At 38.7% G+C, this 23,192-nt stretch overlaps 1 protein-coding gene across 1 annotated transcript in view; it reads right to left on the reverse strand.

Moving 5' to 3' along the window:
* Positions 1–9,349, reverse strand: part of Clvs1 (clavesin 1) — a 210,777-nt gene extending 201,428 nt beyond the window's left edge. The window contains exon 1 of the mRNA XM_040741467.1: positions 9,177–9,349. The gene's annotated coding sequence lies outside the window, so the exon portion shown is untranslated. The remainder of the gene's footprint in view (positions 1–9,176) is intronic.
* Between the last annotated feature and the right edge of the window lie 13,843 nt (positions 9,350–23,192).

The following is a 23,192-nucleotide window of genomic DNA, read 5'->3' on the forward strand; positions in this document are numbered from 1 at the left end:
AATTTGATCCTCCAGCTCCATCTTTTTTTGTGGATGATGTCATCTTCCATGCAGATTCACATACTGGAAATATGAGAGTCAACTTTTATTTTACCCTCTCCCTCAGGATCTCTACCAGACTTTTTAAATAGCTCTCAAATCTGCCCAGCTTCCCAGCTTCACAATTGCTGGCATAGTTGAGACCATCATCACTACAGTGTTTAGACCCAAAATAGGCTTTCTCCCACAGCCTTTGCTGCCAGTCTATGAGTCCTCTGTATTCCCATTATTCTCAGTATTACAACAGAAATATACTCATATCACTCTGTGATTATCATCCATTGTTAGCTTCTAACTCCCTCTCATTCTTCAGAACTCCATCAGAAAGTCTCTTTCCCCAGGAAACCATCTCCAACCTCAGAAATCAGAAATCAAAAGATCTACACACACTTAACCCTACCATGTTTTTATTATCATCTTCACCCCCCCATTTTATCCAGAGTCTCCTATAAAAGGGGGAGTTTATTATTTATCTGTGAATCTTCAGTGTATGTGACATAAACAGGGGCAGCTCTGTGGGCAAAGAAATTCATTGTAACCACTGACATTTTCTCAGTGCCTAGGACAGGACACACAGGGCAGCAGATGCTACCAGTTAAACAAAGCATCAATGAAAACAGCAGACAAAATGCTGTTTTTACAAATTAGTGCTTCCCCTATGTCTACAGTGGGCTATTTTCCCTTAAATAAAGCCTTGTAGCTAACTTTTAATTCCCTCCCTTACCTCCAAAGAATTCCCCTGTCCCCAGAGAATTTCCCCTAGGTTCATTATATTTCAGATCATGGTCTCACTGAAGCATTCTGGGTAATGTTCACATTTCCAAGCCAAGGAGCACAGTGCTAAGAGCACAAAGCATAGCAACAGCTTGTTCCCCGAACAAGATTTAAAGCTGCTTTGGAACAAGGTACTTACCTCACAGTTCAGGGAACCCAACATTGTTTCCTAGATAAATTACCATGGGTTCAAGGGGAGAATTGAAGTTGCATTTTTCATGCCCTGCCTCCATAGAGAGCTATGCCTCCAAACTATAATATCTGAAATAAATTTGCTCCAATCTACATCTTTATTCTGTGTTCAGCATGCAACAGAAGCTTCTGGTGAGAACAGTCCAGCCAGGGTCACTGGATTGCATCCTTAAAATGATAAATATGTTTCATTAAAGGTAAATCCTTCATACCAGAAGGCTGAATAGCCTGCTATTTAAATAATACCAATCAATGCTAGTTAAGGTACAAGAAAAGCTATGTGGAGATTGTTTATCACAATGTAGCATTTTCAATCAACCACAAGCTTTAGTTCTCACTTGACTTTTCAGAATTATAAATAGGTTACATTGGACTTGATGTCCTACTCATAAGTGGGAGTAGTTTCTTCTCCTGATGGTATTCACAATAATGATAATAGCTACAATTCTTTATTTATTATTGCTTTGTTCATTATATCCAATACACTCAGATATTGTCTTTATATGGTATAATACCTTTTAGAATAACCATATGAAATGAATAGAAACTGAGATGCAAAGAAATTAAATGACTTGCCAAGAGACAGACATCGAATGATAGTCCAAATAATCTCTCTGGGCTTCATTCTCGTACTGGTTTGCCTCTGCTGTGGAGCAGAGGGCTAAGTATTTGCTACATAACATCTGTATGGCATTCTTCACTCTCCTTCCGTCACTTCTCTTCCATACTAACGCTGCTATAAGCCCAAATCTGTCTTTGGGTTGCCAGGCTTTCTTAGACAGTCTAGTATTGCATCTTATAGGTAAGTGACCATTACCTTCGACTTCTTTTTAGCATGGTGGGGTGACTGGGACTGTTTAAGATGCAGTTCCTTGTGCTTTTCCAACTATCACATATTTTGCTCTTCTTCTTAGTATTTTCCTTTGCCAACATAACAAATCAAAGTCCAGAAAGACTCACCCTTTGCCATGCCTCACAGAGTGCCAATTGTGGCATCACCAGTAAAGTCAGCTCACCACCCAGAGAGGGAGCTTTATGCAGGTGCACAAAGTAACGCTGCCCAGTGCTGGAGGGTCGCTCACAGCTTTGTATTCTGAAACAGGAGCATCTCTTGGGAGGCCAAGTTAAAGAATGTCTGCACTTATAATGCATTCACTTTTCTAATAAGCCACAAATTTGAGTCTCTACTGTTTGTTGTTTAAATTCCATAGATTCCAAATATTCATTTAACTCAAGTAAGGCAAGAAATAAATATATGTACATAAAACACAACTCAGTCTTAATGAAGTGTACTTATAAATGTATACCATTTTTTATCTTTATGAAGAGTAACAAAAAAGTCCTTTAAGGAAGCAGAGGATTTCAAGCATAACCTATGTCAGCTCTTTTATCTCCTATTATTCTCATCTATTTTATTATCATCTTCAGAAACCCACATTTAGTACCTGGATGGGGGATCAGAACAATTGTAGCAACGTCCTCTCCAAAAATATAGAACATTTCAAGCATTTTATTATCAATTACCTTTTGCTTTGTTACAATTATCCTTCCATGTGTAGAAGAAAGATAATTTCCTGGGAAATGCTAAGGTAAAATCACGTGGAATAAGACAAATGAAGTTGCTTTTGAAATGAAAAGAGCTCTTCCATTAGCTGTGATATTCTTGTTAATGTCATAATTATGTTGTCTCCAGATAAATAAAAGATACTGAGATGCACACTAGCTGCCGAGCTGGCTTTAAATCAAGTAATGAGCCAGTAGTGGCATTGCAAAAGAAACTGCAAGTATCTGTGAGTGCAAGGGCTTTAACATTATATATCTAATTTCCAGCCCATTTTTTAAAGTTAGGTTGTTAGTTACTAGGTGAAGTGGGAGACTGAGAACTTAGACTAAAATATGGTAAAAAAAAAGGACAAGTCTTCATACCCCTAATTACCTCTCCATATTTTGTTCCTGGCTACAGGTGGCTATGAAGAGGTATCATCTTTAACAACACACTTTTTAGCAGCATCACAACTCTCACTCACTCACTTACATCAGGCACCAAATTTGGAGAGGGATGGGAATCCTATTGTCATGATCAGAAAGATAATGTCTATAAGACCTCACTAGGCACAGTGGCTAAACTTGTAATCACAAGATTCAGGAGGCTAAGGCAGAAGGATTATGAATTTGAGGCCAGCGTCGGATATAAAATTAGATCCTGTCTCAACAACAACAAAACCCTAAAGGACTTTAATATTATTTGAAATATATGAACATAAGTCACTATTAAATAAAACTTCAGATTAGTGTGACTGCTGTTTATATTTATATTTATATTTATATAAATATAAAATGAAAAACCCATGTTTACCTTCTGAGCTCTTTTCTTTTACAAAAGGGTGAAAATGAATCTTCATGGTTTATACTACCTATGCAAAAGTCTAATCAAGTACATCCATTAGCACAAATGAAAATTTTTACAAATTTTAAACATATGTTCTCTGAAACCTCATTGTAAATATTTACACTGCATATATATTCACCTAGAAATGCTAAAGAGAGTTTTAATTTGTTAGCTTTGTTTCATCTTTTAATTATTTATTGTTATTTTTGTTGTTTTTTTCAAGGAGTCTTTCTACATAGCTCCAACTGGCCTCTGATTCATAACCCTCTTGCCTCAGCTTCTTGAATGTTGGTATTATAGGCATGTGCCACACCCAAGTCAAAAGGAATTTTCATACCAAATGAAATGAAAGTACATGTTACTGGACCATCTAGACCAATGTTTGCAATCACACTGACAGTGTTTCTTCCTATGGGTGCCTCTCTCTGAGATGGCCCCTGAGTGTTAGCATGTTCCCTTACTGGTAGTGGAGCCTACACTTTGATCTCAGCTCTTGTTAATTACACATCCAGAATGTGTCATTCTTTGAGAGACTCTTTTCAGCTATTGGGGTTTCAGAGGATTGTTGTGGCTTGCACGACTTCTTCCTTTGTAAAGACAAAGTGACTGAAGACGTGTTAGTAACAATGTGTTGCTGTCTGCATTGACTTTCATCAAACATTAGCCAAATTGCAGATAGAAACTCTCTGTTCTGGGGGCAGAGAGGCAAGTCTGGAAAGATGGACGGGAGACCTTTAATCATCAGGAAGTGTAGTATGATCAGAATTTAGGCCTGGCTCACAACATTCCATCACCTTTACCTTAGCCCTAACCCAGGGCTTTCTCCTGCCCCATAAATATTCATTATGTCGGCTCCTTTGAATCCTTTTAAAATAGCAACCAAACACATTGTCATGTGCTTCCATTTGCTCCTGCTCTTGAGAAAGGTTAAAAGTAAATTGCAATGAGTTCCATCAATGTGGAGACAAGGAGAACTTCTTACCCAAAATAGATGCCAGATTGAAGTGAAGATGGACTAGGCCTTAGGTACATTGGGGCTATTTGGCAAACAGTTAAATCCTGAGATCTAGAACAACACTCTGCAGTCTTTTATAATTTTAGCTTGCTGTGTGACAATGCAAAAGGGGGATGGGCAAGCTGGAAACAGCAGAATATCCTTCTGCCTCTCTGCTGGGTTAGGGTAGAAATTTTTCACTAGAGTAACTTTTTCATTAGTGTATCTTGTGGAAAGACAGTGCATGGGGTAGAAGGCTATAAAAATGTGGAAAACTAGACTGATATATCTTCATAGGATGTCTCTCTATTGCCATAAGAAGGGAGAAGCAGTTGGCACTCCTATGTCCAAAGTGGATCAGATTTGGTAGGCACATCTTTGGGAGAGGAAGATTGAGGGTCAAATACTTGGCTATTTGATCCTCAGAAGAATAAGATATTTTCCCGAATATAAACTCCATTATTTGAAAAAAAGAATCTGGAGGCTCCCCAAATTCGCCTTCTCACTTTTCCCCCAGGACATCTATGTAACTGGGACTCTTCTTGAGGATATGGTTGGGGCAACAATGGCTGCAGCAAGGATCAGAATGAAGAAAACTCCCAGGAAAAAATAGAATGGAGAAGGTTTCTTTGGGGTCAGGTGGGAGGAAAGAAGAACTCCCATGACTTTCCCTCGACTGAACTTGTGATTGTTGAGCTCGCCTTATCTCAGAAGGTGGAATGGTTTGTATTTTGTTTCCATTAAACTTCATAACTAATTACACTTGAAGGAACAAAATTTAAATAAGGTGGTAACTTTTGTTTGTCCTTCTTCAAGAGAGCACCAGTCATAAAGTTAAGTGAAATAAGTCAGTGCACAGAAAAAAAATGCCCTGCTCTCCCTTACATATAAGGGACAAAAACATTGATTTGATAGAAGAGAATAGTAATTAAGTCTGGAAAGAGGAGGAGGAATAGGTGACAGGGAGAAGTGAGACAAGTACCAGAATATTGTTAAATCAGAGCAACAAGTTTCAGTGTTCCAGAGTGGGACAATTATATCTTACAGTGACTATATATATATAAAGTCAGCAGAAGTGCAGGAAGTTTCTCAACACAAATAACTCATAATTAACCCACTTTGATCATTGCACATTATATACCTTCATTGAAAGATTACACTGTGTCCCAAAATATGCATAACTACTATGTATCAATCAAGAATTTGACCAAAAGTAGCCTATCAACCAGTAGCAGCCTTAGAATTTCACAGGTTATTGGGAACACAGACAGCTGAGATGCACTTCTGACCCACTGACTAAGCAATAAAACCAGACTTGAGAAGCAATGACTCCAAAGTGCTGAGGTGAATGACCTGCCCCAAAGCAAATCTCAGCCTGTTTTCAGGAGTACAATGTTGTTAATAGAAGAATGAGCACATCACTAGGGTATCCATTTCCATGTGCAGTTGAACCCATGGCAGGTAATTGTATCACCCTATGAATTATACCCACACATGCTTGCATACTATATAGCATCTAAAAAGAAGGAAAGGGGAAGAAAGGAAAGAGAAGAGAGATCTCAGATAGAAGCAAAGGGAAGAGAAGGAAGAGAAATAGGAAGGGAGAGAGGGAAGGAGAGGGGAAAGAAGAGAGAGGGAGAAAGAAAGAGAATGAAAGAAAAAGGAAGTATGGGGGGGAATGTCAAGTGACTCCATTTTGAGAAGTTTGCTTATGTAGCTTGTAACTTGAGCCCCTCGACCATCCCTTGACCCACAAATTTGTCCTTGTCTCTCCTAAAACTGTAAAATACTTTCCATAATATTTCCTGACATAGAGCAAGTTCATAGAAAGAAAACAGCACAGGACAACCTGATAGAGAAAACGAAGGGGAGGTGGGGAATAATGAACTCACATCTGAACACACAAGGGTTCTTCATGGGGCAGACAGTATCTGGCCAGTTGGTTTAGCCAGACAGAATATGAACTTCCTTTAAGCTAAGTAAAACTTGGATTATCTAGAGAGATACAGCACTCAGCCTATGAGGGTTGCAGACTTGTGGTGATTCACACTGTGGCCACCTTGTGAAGCCTTCCTTATTCCAGTGAAATCTGGAAATGAGTGATAATGATCAGAACAATAGCTATTTGGGAGAGGATGCAAAAGGAAGGAAGGGCCAGCTCTCTTGATGACCCTGAGGGCTTTTCTGGGTTTATACATATATACAAGCTTTTAATCCCCTCATGCTGCTTGTCACATCCTCAATGCAAGTCACAGTGTCACAACAGCAGAGAAGATCAAAGCCAGCCAGAGTCCATTTAAGGAAGCCAGCTTTGCAACAAGGGAGTTGTTGAAGTCAGAGGCAGATGTCTCAGAGATAATAGGGTGCCTCTCTTGTCGATGCCCAAAGATGCAGGCAGGCATAACCAGTTCTAACAGTTCAAGATTTCATCTTTTAGAAGATGAGCCTTCCAGCTGTGTACACAGATTCTAAAATGCTGTTCCCTTCACCTTCTGGAAGTGTGTCTACAGAAAGGGCACTATGCTGAAAAAATGTTTCTGTTTACCTTTAAATTCGTTTTTAAATGAGCAAGTTTTGTTATTATCAATATGAAGGATGAATAACTCTAACTAAAAGAAATAAGTGTGGAAGCCTCAATAGTATCACAAAATAAAAATTAATGAGCTCAGCATAACATTTCAGACAGGGAGAAGCATTGCTTTAGAGACAGGTAACTGCAAATCTCCCTGAAGCAGCGCAGCTCTGCAATCTTCCCAGTCTCAGGGAACTGTATTAAGCACAGGCAGACAGTGGCTCTGGAGGCTTTGCATTCCGGGCCTGTGTTTCTGGTGAAGCAGCTCAAATTGGCAACATGTACATAGTTTTCAGCCTCCTGGTCTGGACCATTCTTTGCACATAGATAAGGGCGCTTTAGGAAGTCTTTTTCCCAGAGACTTGAGATCTCTTGTTGGTTGTGCAAATTACCAGTCTGAGGAGAGTAGTAGGTGACTAAATGCAATATATTTTGCCAAGTATTTCCACTGATTTTCTTGGTTTGTGTTTAAAAATGAGTAAAATTTAGAAGCAAATAGAACTGTGCTTTTTAAGTTCATAAAATTAGTAACAGTAAGCAAGCTTTGCATGGTGCTGCTGTTCCTCATTCATGAAGATTGTTGAGCATGAATTTTTGCACAAAGCTTCTTCCAGAACCTATCTGTTTGTGGTTCTCTTTACTTTGGGTGGTGCCTCTAAAGATGAGCAAGAACAGAACTTGCTTCACTGTCCCTTTTCCAAGAGGCAATAGAATGCACAAGGGTAGTGTCAAGTGGGGCTTTCTGTGCCTTGGTTTAAACCAAGTGACCAGTGACCTGAAAACATTTCTAGATGCAGCACATGTAAATTAAGATGCCAATTTTACAAAAACACAACAACTTGCAAGAACAATGGCAGCAACAAAAGAAACTACAATACTTTGCAGTTCAGTACAATCAAATCAAAGAGTCCCTTTCAACACATTTATGGCAGGCGCAAGCACTTATTTGCTGTTGTTGATTACCTCTTACAAAGCAAATGATCCTGGTTGAATCAAATAGGTGCCATGACCTGGGACTAGACCATCAGGTCCAAATTAATGAGCTGTTTGAAAAGATGTTCCCACTGCCCATCAGCTTTGATGGAAGATGATAGCACTGTAAAGCAGAGTCAGGCAAACCACAGTTACATAAAATGCCTTTTCAATTTCTGCACTCTATTACCCTTTACTATTCTAGGAAAATGGTGTTATTGCCTGATTACTGAAAAAGCTCACGAAAACCTCGCCTCCCAAATCTGAGCCAGCCCTTGACTAGTAATGAACAAAGCCAGGCCATCTGCTCAGAATATCATTACCACTTTGGCCATTTGGGCAAGGGATATATCTGTTCTCTTTCCAAGAGAGGTTTAAGATTGGGAAATTGAAATAAGTGTACAAGAAGACACATTTTAGTAAATATAATTTCCTGGTGAAAGGTTTATTTATTATGTTCTTGCTATCATCTTTTTAATTTTCATTTTGGCCACGGAGTTAACCTTTGGGGTTTTCATTTTATAGAACATTTAAAAAAAACTTAATTCCAGAGTTTCTACGGTAAATGCTTAGGAAGAAAAACAGCCATGTGGGTGCTGTGAGTCACCCATCACCCCCACCCTGCTTCCTGCTGACTCTCCATTGGAAAACCAGAATATTGGGGCTGAGCTAACATTTCTTCCTGGAATCACACTATGCCTCAGGCCATGTTAATTTCCTGAACTAAACAGTCTCTAATCTGCTGAAAGGCAGCTGGCTAACTGCTGGTGTCTGGCAAGTCCCCATCTGTCCTCTTTCTGGGGTCTCTGCCTGCTGCCTCCACTTTCCCTTTCTCTCAAGCAGGCGCCTCTCTTTGTTTTCAGGGGTCTCTCCACCTGAACTTTCCCTTCTATGCCTGTGAACTTGAGCTCTTTCCCTTCTATTTTGCGGACCTCAGGCTTTGTTTAAGTGACAAGACACAGTTGTGTGGACTGTAGTTACCGCGCCGGCGATGGTGGAGATGATGACGGCGATGGTGGAGATAGGATGCTGATGGCTGGGGAGCGCAGGCTGGGCAGCGTGGCAGGAGGATGGACCGCGGAGGCGGTGGGGAGTGGGGTGCGGAAGGGATGGAGTGCAGTGGGATTGCAGATGGGAGCTGTCCACGCGCCTAAGTGCTGAAACGCCGCAGCCATGGCATCGCTAGAGCGGGGACAGGCGGGGAGGCGCTGAGAACACAGAAGGAAGAAAAAGGCAACAAATACCTTCACACCGCCGCCCAGGCTTGCTTTGAGAATGTGTTCCTGCAGGTGTCCTCGCGGCTGAACTGGGTGGGTGAGATCCCCTATCCTGGCAGTTGGAGCTCAGATTTCTCTAGAAAGCTGTGAATGAGAGCCCGGGCTGCACGGGGCTGTGATTTGGGTAGGAGGCGTGTGCGCCAGAGACTCTGTCCTTCTATACCGAGCCTGGCTTTCCCCTGGGTCCTAAATGCCTCCGCAGGTTGTTCTCACCCATTCCGGCAATACCGTACTAAGAAATATTGTAATTTGTAAACACCTAGGAAAAAACTATCACTCCCACATTTAGAGCATAATCTTTTAGACAGCGTATTTAGGTCCTATGTATGTAAAACCTAACAGATGATGGAGCATCATATGCCTAAGGGAAAAATTATTATTTTATTAGCAAACGACATTTAGAAAATGGGCTGTAGTTTTGAAAAAGTTCAAATTAAGGCACTATCTTGTCAAAATAAATGTACATAATTTAAATCCGCCAATAAAACTTAAAACACTTACCAAATAACTAAAATATATTTATTTTAATGATCTTAGGATATGAAACATTTTCTAAACAGAATAATAAAAGAAATCACAAGAAAGAGGTAAACAAGTTTGAATGCATAAAATATTTCTTAATGTCAAAATGTCAAAAATTATTAATATAAATTATCAAAATCAAAGCAAATATGTGTGTCATGCATAAATATTTCATAACACAAAGAAAAATGCTGAAGAACCAGCAAGCATATTTTAAAAATCAACTTCACCACTGAAAAGAATGTGTAATTTAATATATCACCAAAGAATACCAAAAAAGAAAAAGAAAAGAGCAATGATGTGTAGTTTGGGATGAGAATCTTAAATCCACATAGAATCTTATATACTGCTAATATACTACTGAGAAAATATAACCTTCCTAAAGAACCACTTCAGGATGTATTTCAAGAAGCCTAAAATGTATATGACATCCAATCTTGTAATTCTACTCAGCACTTTGTGTAGATAAAGACTTACTTATGCATATACATTTGATTTATGATCATAGACACTGTCAAAATGAAAAACTTAATTTTATACAGGATGCAAGGTTTTCCACATCAAAGCTACATTTCTGAAGAGTAAAGACAAAGAGAAATGCTTGCAAAAAATAAAAATGAAGGAGGCAAGGCATAAATGTAGCATCCAGGCTCTGCCTGTCAGGTTGGCAAGATCAGAGGGTGGTATGAAGACATAATAAGTAAATGTGCTTTTCACCAGGGTGACTCAGTTTTCTTCCATGTATTTGCCTAAATTTACCACATTTATTTAAAAACTGAAAACTTGTGAGTCTCTTTCCAATATTCCTATTATATAGTTCACCAAGACTAAAATAATCTAGCTCTCACATGGTATTTACTCCCTCTTCCTCCCTTCCTTTCCCCTCCCTCCATCCTTCTCTCTCTCTCCCTCTCCCTCTCTCTCCTTCTCCTTCTTCCTCTCCCTTCTCCTCTCCCCCTCTCTCTCCTTCTCCTCTCTCATATGTGTTATGTATAACTCATGTGGCAGAGGACACCTTTAGCTTGTTCAGTGTTGCTTCTAAGCCATGGAAGGCTGCCTGAACTGCATAATAGTTCAATAAATGTGTTCTGAGTGAAAGAGTAAATGGACGAATGACATAACCCACAAGCCACAACACACATAGGTGTATTTAAAGTATTTTATGAAACTATGAATTATATATAAATTGATCTGAACAGACTCATCATATCAAAATGGTCGTAGGGGCTGCTGAGCTTCCATTACTTAAGCTTAGTTAGAGGAATGTTTTCTAAAGCACAGATTGGTGCATCATAGACATGTACAAAAACGCTAAATGTTAACTTATCTAAGGAAAACACTTTCCCCAATTAATTCCACTTGTGCTGTTTTCATTCATGCACACACATAATTTGATCATTTCTTTTACCCTGCCTTTCTTCACCCCTGTTCTACTTCCTGTTCTGTGTAGTTCCCCTTTTTCTGGTCATCCTTTTTTTCTTTTATAGATTCTACATACGAGGAAAAATGTAATATTTGTATTGTCTGAATTCTTACTTATTTTGCTTAACATGGTGATTTCCTGTTGCATCCATTTTTGGACAAATTACAAGGCTTCATTCTTCTTTGTGGCCAAAAAATATAATTTTCTTTTTCCATTAATCTCTTGATGGGCATCCATGCCAGCTACATAATTGACTATTGTAAATAATACTGCAATAAACATAGTTGTTCTGTGGTACCCTAACTTAGATCCCTTCAGATATATCTCTAGGAATGGTACAACTAGATCACATGATAGTGTTATACTAATGTTTTTTAGGAAGATCCATGTTTTATTTCCTTAGAGATTGGCCTAATTTATATTCCCAACAACAGTGGACAAAGATTTATTTTGCCCAATTCTTTCCAGTATTATTTGTGTGTGTGTGCTCTTGACAATGTCATTCTGACTAATAGTCTATTTTTCTTGATTTATGTCCTTTCAGCAGTGTTGTGGGCTTGATGTTTTGGTACAGGCTTATAATTCCATTTCTTGGGACTCTAAAGTAGGGGACTACAGGTTGAAAGCTATTTTGGACTATGTATAAATACCCTGAGTTTATTAAAAATGTGTTGTAGACTTTTCCTTCTTCTGATATATAATATTGTCTGACAACACCCAATAGTTTCTTGGTTCTATCAATACTAACATAAATGTAAGCCAAGATGTGAGTATTTCAGAAGTGTGTAGTTTTAAAAAATTTTTTGGCTTGAAGTTTAGCTGTACTCCAATGCCTTTGCTTGACCAATATTACCTTTTGGATAACCTTCACTATTGATCAAGACATTTGAATGACACCATTGATAATGGAGCTAGATTTTAAATATACTTTCTGAGTGGTGAGATAGAAAAATTATGTTTATATATGGGAAAATCCTATGCATGTGATTACACATATTGACCATATAAATGCTGATCATATTCTGTTCATTGGGGAAACCCTGGAGCTATAGTGCATTAAGAGAGATGGATGGTGACTCGAGGAGTATAGCCTCATAATATAAAATTTAAATATCCAGACTTACAATGAAGTTCCGCTGAAAATAATGCAAAAAGCCTTTTGGTTTGGTTTAATTTGTCTGGGAGACAGAGTGGTATATAGCCCAGGCTATACTTGAACTTACTGAGGTGCAAAAGCATGGCCTTGAACTCCTGTTTTTCCCATGTGCCTCCTAGAATTATAGGAATGTGTCACTTATCTCAGGTAAACTAAATCAATTTTACTGATTATTAAAACAGATACACTTGATGCATGTGAACATTTACTTTTTCCCAAAGTACCAATGAAACTGTACCTTTCCCCTTCACATTCTAATTGTTAATTATGTGTTGTTTATAATCCCATCTCTCTATTTCAGTGATTTTTCAACCTCCCTAATGCTGTAACCCTTTAATACAGTTCCAAATGTTGTGGTGACCCCCAACCATTAAATTATTTAGCTGCTACTTCATAACTGTAATTTTGTTACTGTTATGAATCATAATGCAAATATCTGCTATGCAATATACCTGATATGCAGCATTCAAAGCAGTTACAACCCACAGGATGACAACCACCAGAATGGAATAGATCATATTAAATGTAATAGAGTCTGTTCCATTTTGAATTCTTACATAATTCAATTTAAAATTGTTACATGTGGATTTCCTGTGTTGGGCTTGTCTTCTGTTTCCTAGGACTCAGAATGTCTTTGTTGTACACATTTTTTCCCTAATAACAAAACCAGACTCTATCTTCTCTGATGGGTTTTCTTGGTTTGTCTCTGTGCGGTGGTTTGAATAGGAATGGCCCCTGTGGGCTTACATATATTAAATGCTTCAGGGAGTGGAACTAATTGGGAGGAATTGGGAAATGTGGCCTTTTGGGGGGTAGGTGTGGCCATGTTGGAGGAAGTATGTCACTGAGGGTGAGCTTTGAGGTTTCAGAAGTTCAAGACAGGCTCAGAGGTCCTTTTCTTCTTGCTTCACAAAGACTCAGGTGTAGAAATCTCAGCTACCATGTCTGCCTGAGAGCTACCATGCTTCTTCATGCCCATGAGGACAATGAACTAAACCCCTGAAACTGTAAGCCAACCCCAATTAAATGCTTTCTTTTTAAAGAGTTTCCATGGCCATGGTGTCTCTCCAAAGCAATAGAACACTGACTAAGACAGCTCGAGTTGACATTGTGCTGATATTTTACACTCTGTTCAACCCCATCTCACTCCTCACACTGGAACTGCCTGTGTGTTTGTTTCCCAGGATTACTTCACATACATCAGTGGCTAATGACAAGTGTAGCCTGCTCATGAGCATTGTTTATACTGCCTTTTTGTGCTTGGCATGCCTCTCTATGAGTTGTTTATACACTTTGCCTTCAAGGGCCTTGTTAATGCTGAATGTACTATGATCTAGGCGTGGGGTGGTCATCCCCATGTGAAGGTGTGTCTACCTGGATGATGCATTGAAGTTTGGGGTGCAAGAATGGATTAATGTCCAAAGGTATTCTGGCATTCATGAAAGAGATATTAGGATATTATTACAACGGCAAAACAACATGTTTCTGGATACCTGCCTAATTTGAATGTCTAAGGACTGAAAGAACTTATGAGGACTGAGGTCAAATTGTGACAATGAGAACACTCTAGTTAGCTAAATCATATCTCATTGCACTCATAGTTCTGTAACATATCTAAATATAATCTCATAAGAAATTGCTAGTGATATTTCTACTATGTGATGTATGGACCAGTTTTGAAGTTCCAAAGTTTGTATTATTCTGGATAGCTAGGGAATAGTGAAGGTAAAAAGTGTCTCTACAGTCCCAGTGGCTTTCCATAACAATTGTTGCTTTCTTACTCTCAATACAGGTGAGGGAGAAGGTGGCCTGTGCTGCATAATCATATATGTTCCAATTGAGGGATTATTACATCAAGGAACAATAATGCCCACATAATCTGTGCCTGTTCTTATGCTTTAGCAGAAATCATTTCTGTAATGGCATGAAGCCAAAATAAGTCTAATGGTCCTGCATGTATACAAGGAGGTAGTATATGTCAGCAATCATCAAGATATTTTCTGACCAGTCACTTAAAACACCAGCCTATTCTAATAGTTGTTTTTAAGAGTCTTAGTTTTTCTTACCACACAGAACCCATCTCCAAAGACTGCTTCTATCACTACACATCCCCAATCTCAGGTCTCTAGATTTTATATGACTGTCTTATGCCTGTTGTGCCCATCTGGGCATCATCTCTTTTCTACAGATGTCAAATCTGAAAATACAAATCATCTCCCTCTTGTAGAACACCAACACACAGTAGTGTACAATGACAGAGCCAGTGGTAACAAAAGTACTTCAACCCAAGAAGGGAAAGATGGGAGAAAGCTGGTAACTGGGTTCCCAGTTCTGAAATCTCAGTGGGCAGGTTGAGGGAAGACTTGCTGTGCTGAAAGCTATGAGATTTGCTTCCCAGGAGAAGTTTCCCATGCTATTAAACTGTTCTCTGTGATGAATGGCATTACAGTCTGGGACAGTCTTTTTGCCTCTATCACACTACCCAGACACATATAGAATGGTAATTATGGAAAATGCACTCAGCTGAATCTGGTTTCCAAGTTTAATTTCAATCTGAGTATAGCTGAGACTAGAGCAAACACTAAGTTCTTTGGTCAGAACTGTGAGTCACCAGTCACATGGTCAGAGGTTAAGAGTACTGGCTGCTCTTGAAGAAGACATGGGTTTGGTGCTCATCAGACAGCTCATCACCTCGTGTAACTCATGTTCCAAGAGGTTCAACACTCCCTTCTGGCTTCTGCAGGCAACAGCAAGCATATAATGTACATATACTCATGCAAGCATGCACACATACAAGTAAAAACAGTTTTAAAACCACAGCATTAAATATTTAAACATCCCTTCATTTAATTCCTTAAAAAACTAACTAGTTAGCAAATTTAAAAAAACAAGAAGGCTGAAACTAGATCCTTAAGTTGAGGAGTCTTTCTGTCTTAACCACTAGCAGAGGGTTCCTGATGAGTGCCTACAACAGTTCAGTGTTTTCTGGGGACATTTGCAGAACTGACTTCACAGACTGGTCCACGTATTTCCACCAGCTTGGATGTGGATGTTAGTGACATTCCTCACCTTCCTTTAGTTCAAAATTTCACCCAGACTTCTGAAGGTAGCTTGAATATTCCTGTATTGACACATTCTAACCTGTTCCAGGCAAGAGAGCTATGTGCTTATAAAAGTAATCTATCTTCCTTTGGAATGATATTAATTTCACATCTTGTCAGCTTCCTACATAAGATAGTTACAAGTTAGTGGTTACAAACAATGCCTCTGTTAAATCCTATGACCTAGAACATAAGAACTTGGAATCATAGTGGTTATCCAACAAATTCTCATGTCCATCTCTATCAGCTATTCAACTCCCAGGAGAACTAAGCAATCAGGACTCCTGGAGAAGTGAAAGATTCTATGTTTCAGTGTTAGCTTGTATTATCATTGTTATGTTTTAGGAACTGAAGCAAGGCCCTCTACACTTGTTCTGGGTAAGAGATAGTTCATGTACCGGAGCAAAGGTATCCTTAGTAGTTCTAAGATGAGATATTCTTCCAAAAAGGACTCCTTTCCTTTGGGGCTCTGTGGTAAGCTGGAAGAGTGCTGGAGGAAATGATTTCAAGGTTCATCTATTTTTGAAGAAAACATATGCACGTGTGTGTATTGCATGAGTGTATATATCTATGTATGTATGTGCAATGTACTCATCATATATAATGCGCATAAGTGTGTATTACACACATATATAATATGTATATGTGTATATTGCATGTTTTTATAAGATATATATGTGCATATTGTACTCATATATAGTATGTATATGTGTGTATTGTACATGTATATATATAATAAGAGTATGTGTGTATTGCATGCACATATTATATGTATGTGTATGTTGCATGTGTATATATAATAGATGTGTGTATTGTACACATATATAATATGAGATGTGTGTATTGTATATATATATGCACACTTGTATGTATTCAGTGCTCACATGTAGTTCATATGCTTTGCATATACATATTCATGCATGCACACATTTCAACTCCAATGGCAACTAAGACCAATATAGACAAATGAACTGCTGTTGTTGACATTGCCAGAGAACTTAGAAAGTTGTATCCAACAACTTTATTGTAAAATCAGATTTCCAAACATTTGCTTGGAAAGAAGAAAAATAATACTCACTAGAAAAAAATAAATTTATAAAAACCATTTAGCATTTTTTAGTGTTTAAAAATAAAAAAAAATATTTGAGAACTTGCTACAATGTATTTTGATCATATTACCCCATCTACAACTTTCCTCAGATCCAGCCCTCTTTGCCTATCCACTCAAAATATATGTCCTTAAAAGAAAACTGACATCAATTTGTGCTGCCCAAAAGTTCTCGGATGTGTATCTTTCCACAGGATTGCTGTTGACTTACTAACAGCAACACCCCTAGAAAACACTGACCGTTCCTCTCCCAGCGGCTATAAATTGCCAATAACTTCATGACCAGGGGATAGGATTCCATGCCCAGTTTCCTTCTCCATACTGGTACTCTGGAGTCTCCATAGAAAAGTCTGCCCTGAATTTACACTGCTCTTGAGCATGCTATTACAACTGCTATGAGTTCGTATGTTCTGCTTTCCTGTTGTGTCCAGAAGACACCGTTTCCTGATAATCATCCACCACTCCTTACTCTTACACATTCTGTCTCCCTCTTCCATAATATCTTTGGGCTTCAGGAGGATGGGATGTAATATAAATGTTCCATTTAGGGTTGAAAATTCCTTAGTCTCTTAGTCACTGTACCTTCTGGGTATCTGTGCTAATTATCATATACCAGAATCTTCTCTGCCGAAATTTGAAAGATGCACTGGTTCATGGCAGAAGGATAAATCATTGGGAATTGTTTTAGTACTGTTCACATTTAGAAAAATAATAGGAGTAGATTTCCCATAGGACCTATGACTTGTTGAAACATAGTTCTTAGTACAAAAATAATGGTACCAAGTATGGGTTTCATCCTGTGGAGTTGGCCTTAAATCCCACAAAATTATTTTCGTTACTTTTATGATGTTCATGCCTCTATTGAACCAATGGCCATGGCTTGGCAAGTCTGTCATTGTAGCCCGCAGTGTTTATAGATGAGTAAAATTGATTACTTTCTCATTAGTGTAAATAGTATCTTCCCGCTCTATAAAAGGTAGCCAGTAAGGACAAAACCTCCAAGTCAGTACCAGCTTGAATTTTTCACAGTCCATGAGTGAAGTGTTAATATCTTCAGCAACAACTTCTTACCATCAAATTCTGAAGGGGAACAAGGAGCACTGGCAATACCTTGTACTGTTTGGGTGTTAATGGGATCTCATTGGCCAACAATTCCAAAAGATGTAAACCACTTCTTATACTAGACTTTTTATTGGCTGGTATCTTGCATCTACTCAAGGTATTCTTGTTCTGTTACAGAACTTCTGTAGAAGTTCCCGTGTGTGTGTGTGTGTGTGTGTGTGTGTGTGTGTGTGTGTGTGTGTGTGTGTGTGTGTGTGTGTGTTAGTCTGCTTCCCATTGCTGTGTTATAACATACAGAGAAAGGAAATTTGAGGAAGAAACATTCGTTACATCCTATAGGTCACATCACACCATTCAGGAAAGTCAGGGCAGGAACCAAAGCAGAGGTGATGAAGAAACACTGCTTACTCACTTGCTCAGCCTACCTTTTTATACAGCCCAGGGGTAGCATTGCCCACAGGGGCTGGACCTTCCCACGTCAGTCAATCAATCGAGAAGATGCCCACAGACATCCCCACAGGGCAATCTCATGGAGGCAGTACCTCCATTAAGGTTTCTTGTTCCTTGATGACTCTACCTTGTGTGCTTGTCAAGTTGAAAAAAATAACTAACCACGACGGAAAAGAATATTACAGTCCCCATTATTACTATCTAAGGAAGTGTTCAGTGATGAAGCATTTCCTATATTTACTACATTATCTCTCCTGTTTCCTTTAGCAGATGTGAGAAGTTTTGGGGGGAAAAGAGGCTTCCCAATATTGACCTGTGGTGCAATCATCATATTACTGTTGTGGAGGCAGAAAACAATGTTTCTTAATGGACTTGAGGCCTATTCCACAGCAGGAAATTCATGCCTGGTACTGTAAAACTGATCAACAACCAATGACTAGGGGTGTCATTTGTCCTTGGAGAGAACTGTATACTGTTTTCTTCTAAATATGAATGTTTGGACTGGATAGACAGCACAGCAATTAAGAGCACATAGTGTTCAGCTCCTAGCACCCACGATGGGCAGCTTCCAACAGCCTGTAACTCCAACTTCAGGGAGTCCATTACCTCAGGCCTCCACAGGCATCTGTTTGAATGTGTAATACAGGCACACACAATACATAAAACTAAAACTAAAATCAGCCTTTAAAATTAAAATGTTTATTTTCACCTCCCACCACCCAGGGTACCTTTGCATGGCACATAGGCCAGCATGTGGGCAATATAAACCAGAAAACCGATCTCAACCCCAAACAATAGAATAAGGATTCTCTGGCATCAAGACGGTTGCAAGAACTCCATGAGAGTTCTAAACACTGATTTGGGAGCCATTTACACAGGAAATTCTTACATGATATGTATATGTCCTCAAATCATGGGAAGGTGACTCAGATTCCGATTGGACATACACCTTTGGACAGTAACATCTTGGAGGAACAATGCACTCAGGAAAAGCCTTCACTTGCCCAAGTAGCCAACTTTAAAACTATGTTTGGGATTAACTCATGATGGGGGTGGAGGAGAGACAGAGAATTCTGAGCCAGCAAGCTATTTCCTATTAGACAGGTTTGAACAACACATAATAGAGGAAAAAGGGATGGTGGATGAAGAGGACATTGGTTTCTTATGGTGGTGTTATAATGAGACAGAAAAGGACAGGTCTGAAATGTAAGTCAAAATGGGCACCCCAGAACCAATGAGGGGGCCAGAGGGAGAGGAGCAAGGCACAAGAATTAAGAGGGGACTTGACAGAGAGCACAGTTATGTTCTTTCTTCTCTCCTATGTCCTAGGGACATTGGACTGGAGTCAGTTTCCCTTCCATTGGTTGTATCAGCCCCTGCATAAATTGTCCTCTCTGATTCTTGCAGATCTGTCACTGTGTCTCTCTTCTGTTTTATTATGTTAACTAACACTTGGTGGTAATAAACATAAACCTCTTCGCAGATACTTACCTTGTGAGGGTTTATTCATTCATTCCTTTATTTCAATAATCTAATACATATTGTGTTAGGTGCTAAAAACACAAAGCTGATTAAGATGTAATCCTTTGTCCTTGACGCACATAGAGTCAAATGAAGGAACTGAATAAGTGAGAAAATAATTGTAAGGCAATCTGACAGTGCTGACACAGGTGTGAAAAAAAGCCACAGTGTACAGAGGAGGTTTTAAAACTAAGAATCTAGCTTAATGGAAATGTCAAAACAAGCAAGAGAATACTGCCAGAAACACAACCTTACAGTGCATAAATATAAGGTTTTCTTGGACAATCTTTCTAACTCATAGACATCTCTTGGTGGGATTCTTCAGGATCACCTTGTGGAAGAGAAAACAAAATAATGAAAAGAGACATTTTTTTTAGATTTGCATTTTTATTTAGCATTTTTATTATTACATTATACTCGTGTGTGTGTGTGTGTGTGTGTGCACATGCATACATGTGCTTGCACAGAGGCCCAAGAGTATCCTCAAATGTCACCCTCAGACTCTGCTGAGGCTGGTTCTCTCATTAACCTGGGATTCATCAATTAAGCTAGCTTGTCTGGCCAATGAGCCCCCAGTGATCTTCTTGTCTCTACCTCCCCAGTGCTGGGATTGTTAGAGAATACCACAACTTTGAGACTAGTGGTACTCATGTCCAGACTTGTAAAGCAACACTACCAAATGAAGGACCTCCAGATTCCTGAAACAGTCTTTTAAAATGGAAATCACACTGACATAAGGGAATCATATATTAGTAACACAGTGGCTAAGAAAAATAATGTTCCTAATGCCATAAGGGTCTTATTTATTGAAATTGAGACAATGTTCTTTTGAGCAACTGATAACACTTTAAAAACAAATGATTTACATAGATCTATTTGGGAACTGTGATTTTACTATTATAGGAAGAAAGGCCAAACTTAATTGGTAACTATTGGCTTTACCATCATTGTACAAATGAACAATACACCAGCCCATTGAGGGATTGGACACAAGCCTCAAGACACAGCTTCCTCTTTGGTTTGGTCATATGAGTCTACCTCTGAATGAGGTGATTTACTGCCTTTTTTGTTGTCTGTTCTTCTAAAATGCTTTTGTGGTATCAAAGACATATTAATGGCCCAGACTTCTAGTTCATTCTGACGCTAAACTATCCTGATGAATAGTGGTGGAAAGGCCTCAAGCAAAATCAGGCTACATGTGAAATGCCTTCTAACATACACAGATGCCAGCTATGAGGGTCAAAGAGCTCTCAACATGCAAACTACATGTCCTATTGCCAATCAGTTGCCTTGAAGTCATCATCTCCTTGCTCCCTGATCTGCTAACAAAGTCTCAGAGTCAAACGCCTATAGGCTCTAGGCAAATGAGATACTTTTGTGCATGTGGTTATTGATGGTAGATGCCCAAAATCAAAACTGAAGAACAAACTGTCTGTAAACCAGACCAAACCTGGAGACCTTCTGCTTGTAATCTCTGGGTCAGAAAGGTTTTTCTTCCACTCCAGTTGTAATAATTTTGTAGTTCTTATTTCTTTGGTTTAATTATCTCAGGATCTGAGCTATCCTCTGATTACATATTCATTAATTTATAGCATCAACACAGAGCCAAGCCATAGATCACTTTTTTAATCGCACTCTATGTATTGCTCAATGATTGCAGGCTGATGTTGTCTGACAGGCCTATTTCTACTTGGAGAAATGGAAAGATTGATGTTAATTATGAAGATATAAGAGACTGTAGAAGTTAATCAATTTTTAAAAAATGGTACCAGATTTCAAGAAACTTCATCTGGACAAAAGATATGTGTTTTTATTCACCCAGACTTTAAAATTAATGAGTGATTATGTAATTCTTTGCAATAATGCATTCCCAAAATGGAGATAAATTCTTGGGGCGTGAAAATCAATCGCAACATGATGAAAAAGAAAAGCAGCAATTGCTCTGCTTTGATGAAGCATCTCAAATTTGTTAAGTGTATAAAGATATCCAGGTACATAAAACAATGAGCTCACTAATCAGAGTTTGGTTGCAATAGGAGAGTTAAAAAAAAGACAAGAGTCACAAGAATTAGTATGTTGTTGGTTAAGTGATTCATCCTGGCAGAGAAATGGCATTATCAATAACTATCAAGGAAATTTAGACTTGGGGAAATAGAGCTAATTTCAGCTGGAACAAGTGAACACATCTAGTAACAATGCAAGAAAAATGGAACCAAAGGACATTTAATCTAATCTAAGCTGACAATGATAGAATAGAGCAGTTTTCCTAAGAGAATTGAGAACAGGCTACCTCCAGCATCTTTACTCACCCCTTAGCTACTTACAAATGGCTGGGCACATGTCATTGATCAGTAAATTAGTGTGGAGTCCTTGCTATTTGTCAAAATATCTAAAACATTTCTGAATGCTATTTTTAAGAACTTTGGCCAGAATAATTAACCAGATAATATTTGTATATTTAAAATGGCCATCCAGTCCTGAAGCAGCTGCCATAAAGACTTTTACATCATGTTTAGTAATCACCCAAGCCCGTGAATGGCAGTCTCTTCCCCTGATCAATCTATCAATAAAGAGCTAATTAATGGCCTTTTCATGCTTAGCCCTGAGACAGATTCCTTAATAGCAGTGAGCAGGATTTTCCTATGTAAATTAACTTAAAATGACAATATAGTTACAATAAATTGGAACACATTTTATGGGTCTTGAAACATAATGAAACTATCTGTGAAAGCTCATATTTGTTATACATCTAAGAAGGTAATAAACCCAAATTAGGTATGTACCTCACTCATGATTATCATGTAATTTATTTACAGTTGGCAGGGATGCTTAGTCATAAGAAGAGGAAAAACTAAACTTGGCTGGAAAGTTGTTTGGTTTTGCTTTTTTTTCAATCAGTTGTTTAAACAGTGTAGGAAAAATATGAATTGCTTGTCTTTCAAGGGTAAAGCTACTGTTTCCTATAGAAATCAGCGTTACCTAGGGCTGCATGCTTACCTAGGGCTGGGGTTGTGGCTCAGTTGGTCGAATGCTTGCCCAGCACACGCATAGTCACATCATCAAGGCGTGGTGTTGCACATCTATAATCCCAGCACTCAGGGCGGGATGCAGGAGGAGCAGAAGGACAAGAGCATCTTGTTACACAGCAAATTGAGCTACATGAGAGACATACCAAGATATTTTTTAAACCCATAGTCACATTAATGTTCAATGCTCAACAGGGATACTAACCTTTTGTTATCTAAACAAAAAATCTAAATACAATAGATGATTATAGAGGTGTACTAGAGAATAGGAGAGTATTCATGGTTATTACATTTTGTTTCCCTTGATTTTTAACTTACATACAGCCAGGAATGCAATACAAATTTACAAACACATTTTTAAATGATAAATCTTGCTTTAATGATGAGTTTTTCCATTTCTTTTACTAAAGAACTTTGATTACATGGGTCTTTGGCATCATCTAGATATGAGAGCATCCCTTCATGCCTTTTTACCACTCTCAGTGGACTGGGTGATAAATATAGGAAATAAAGCTCCAGGAGGTCTGAGCATGTTTCTTTCCCCTGTGGGTGAATCTAAGTGAAATGAGTGAATGGGTTAACCCCACTCTTACCTAAGCAACCTGTTCTGAGCA

Source organism: Mesocricetus auratus, unplaced genomic scaffold, assembly GCF_017639785.1.
Source record: "Mesocricetus auratus isolate SY011 unplaced genomic scaffold, BCM_Maur_2.0 Super-Scaffold_6730, whole genome shotgun sequence".
In the NCBI taxonomy this organism is placed as follows: Eukaryota; Metazoa; Chordata; class Mammalia; order Rodentia; family Cricetidae; genus Mesocricetus; species Mesocricetus auratus.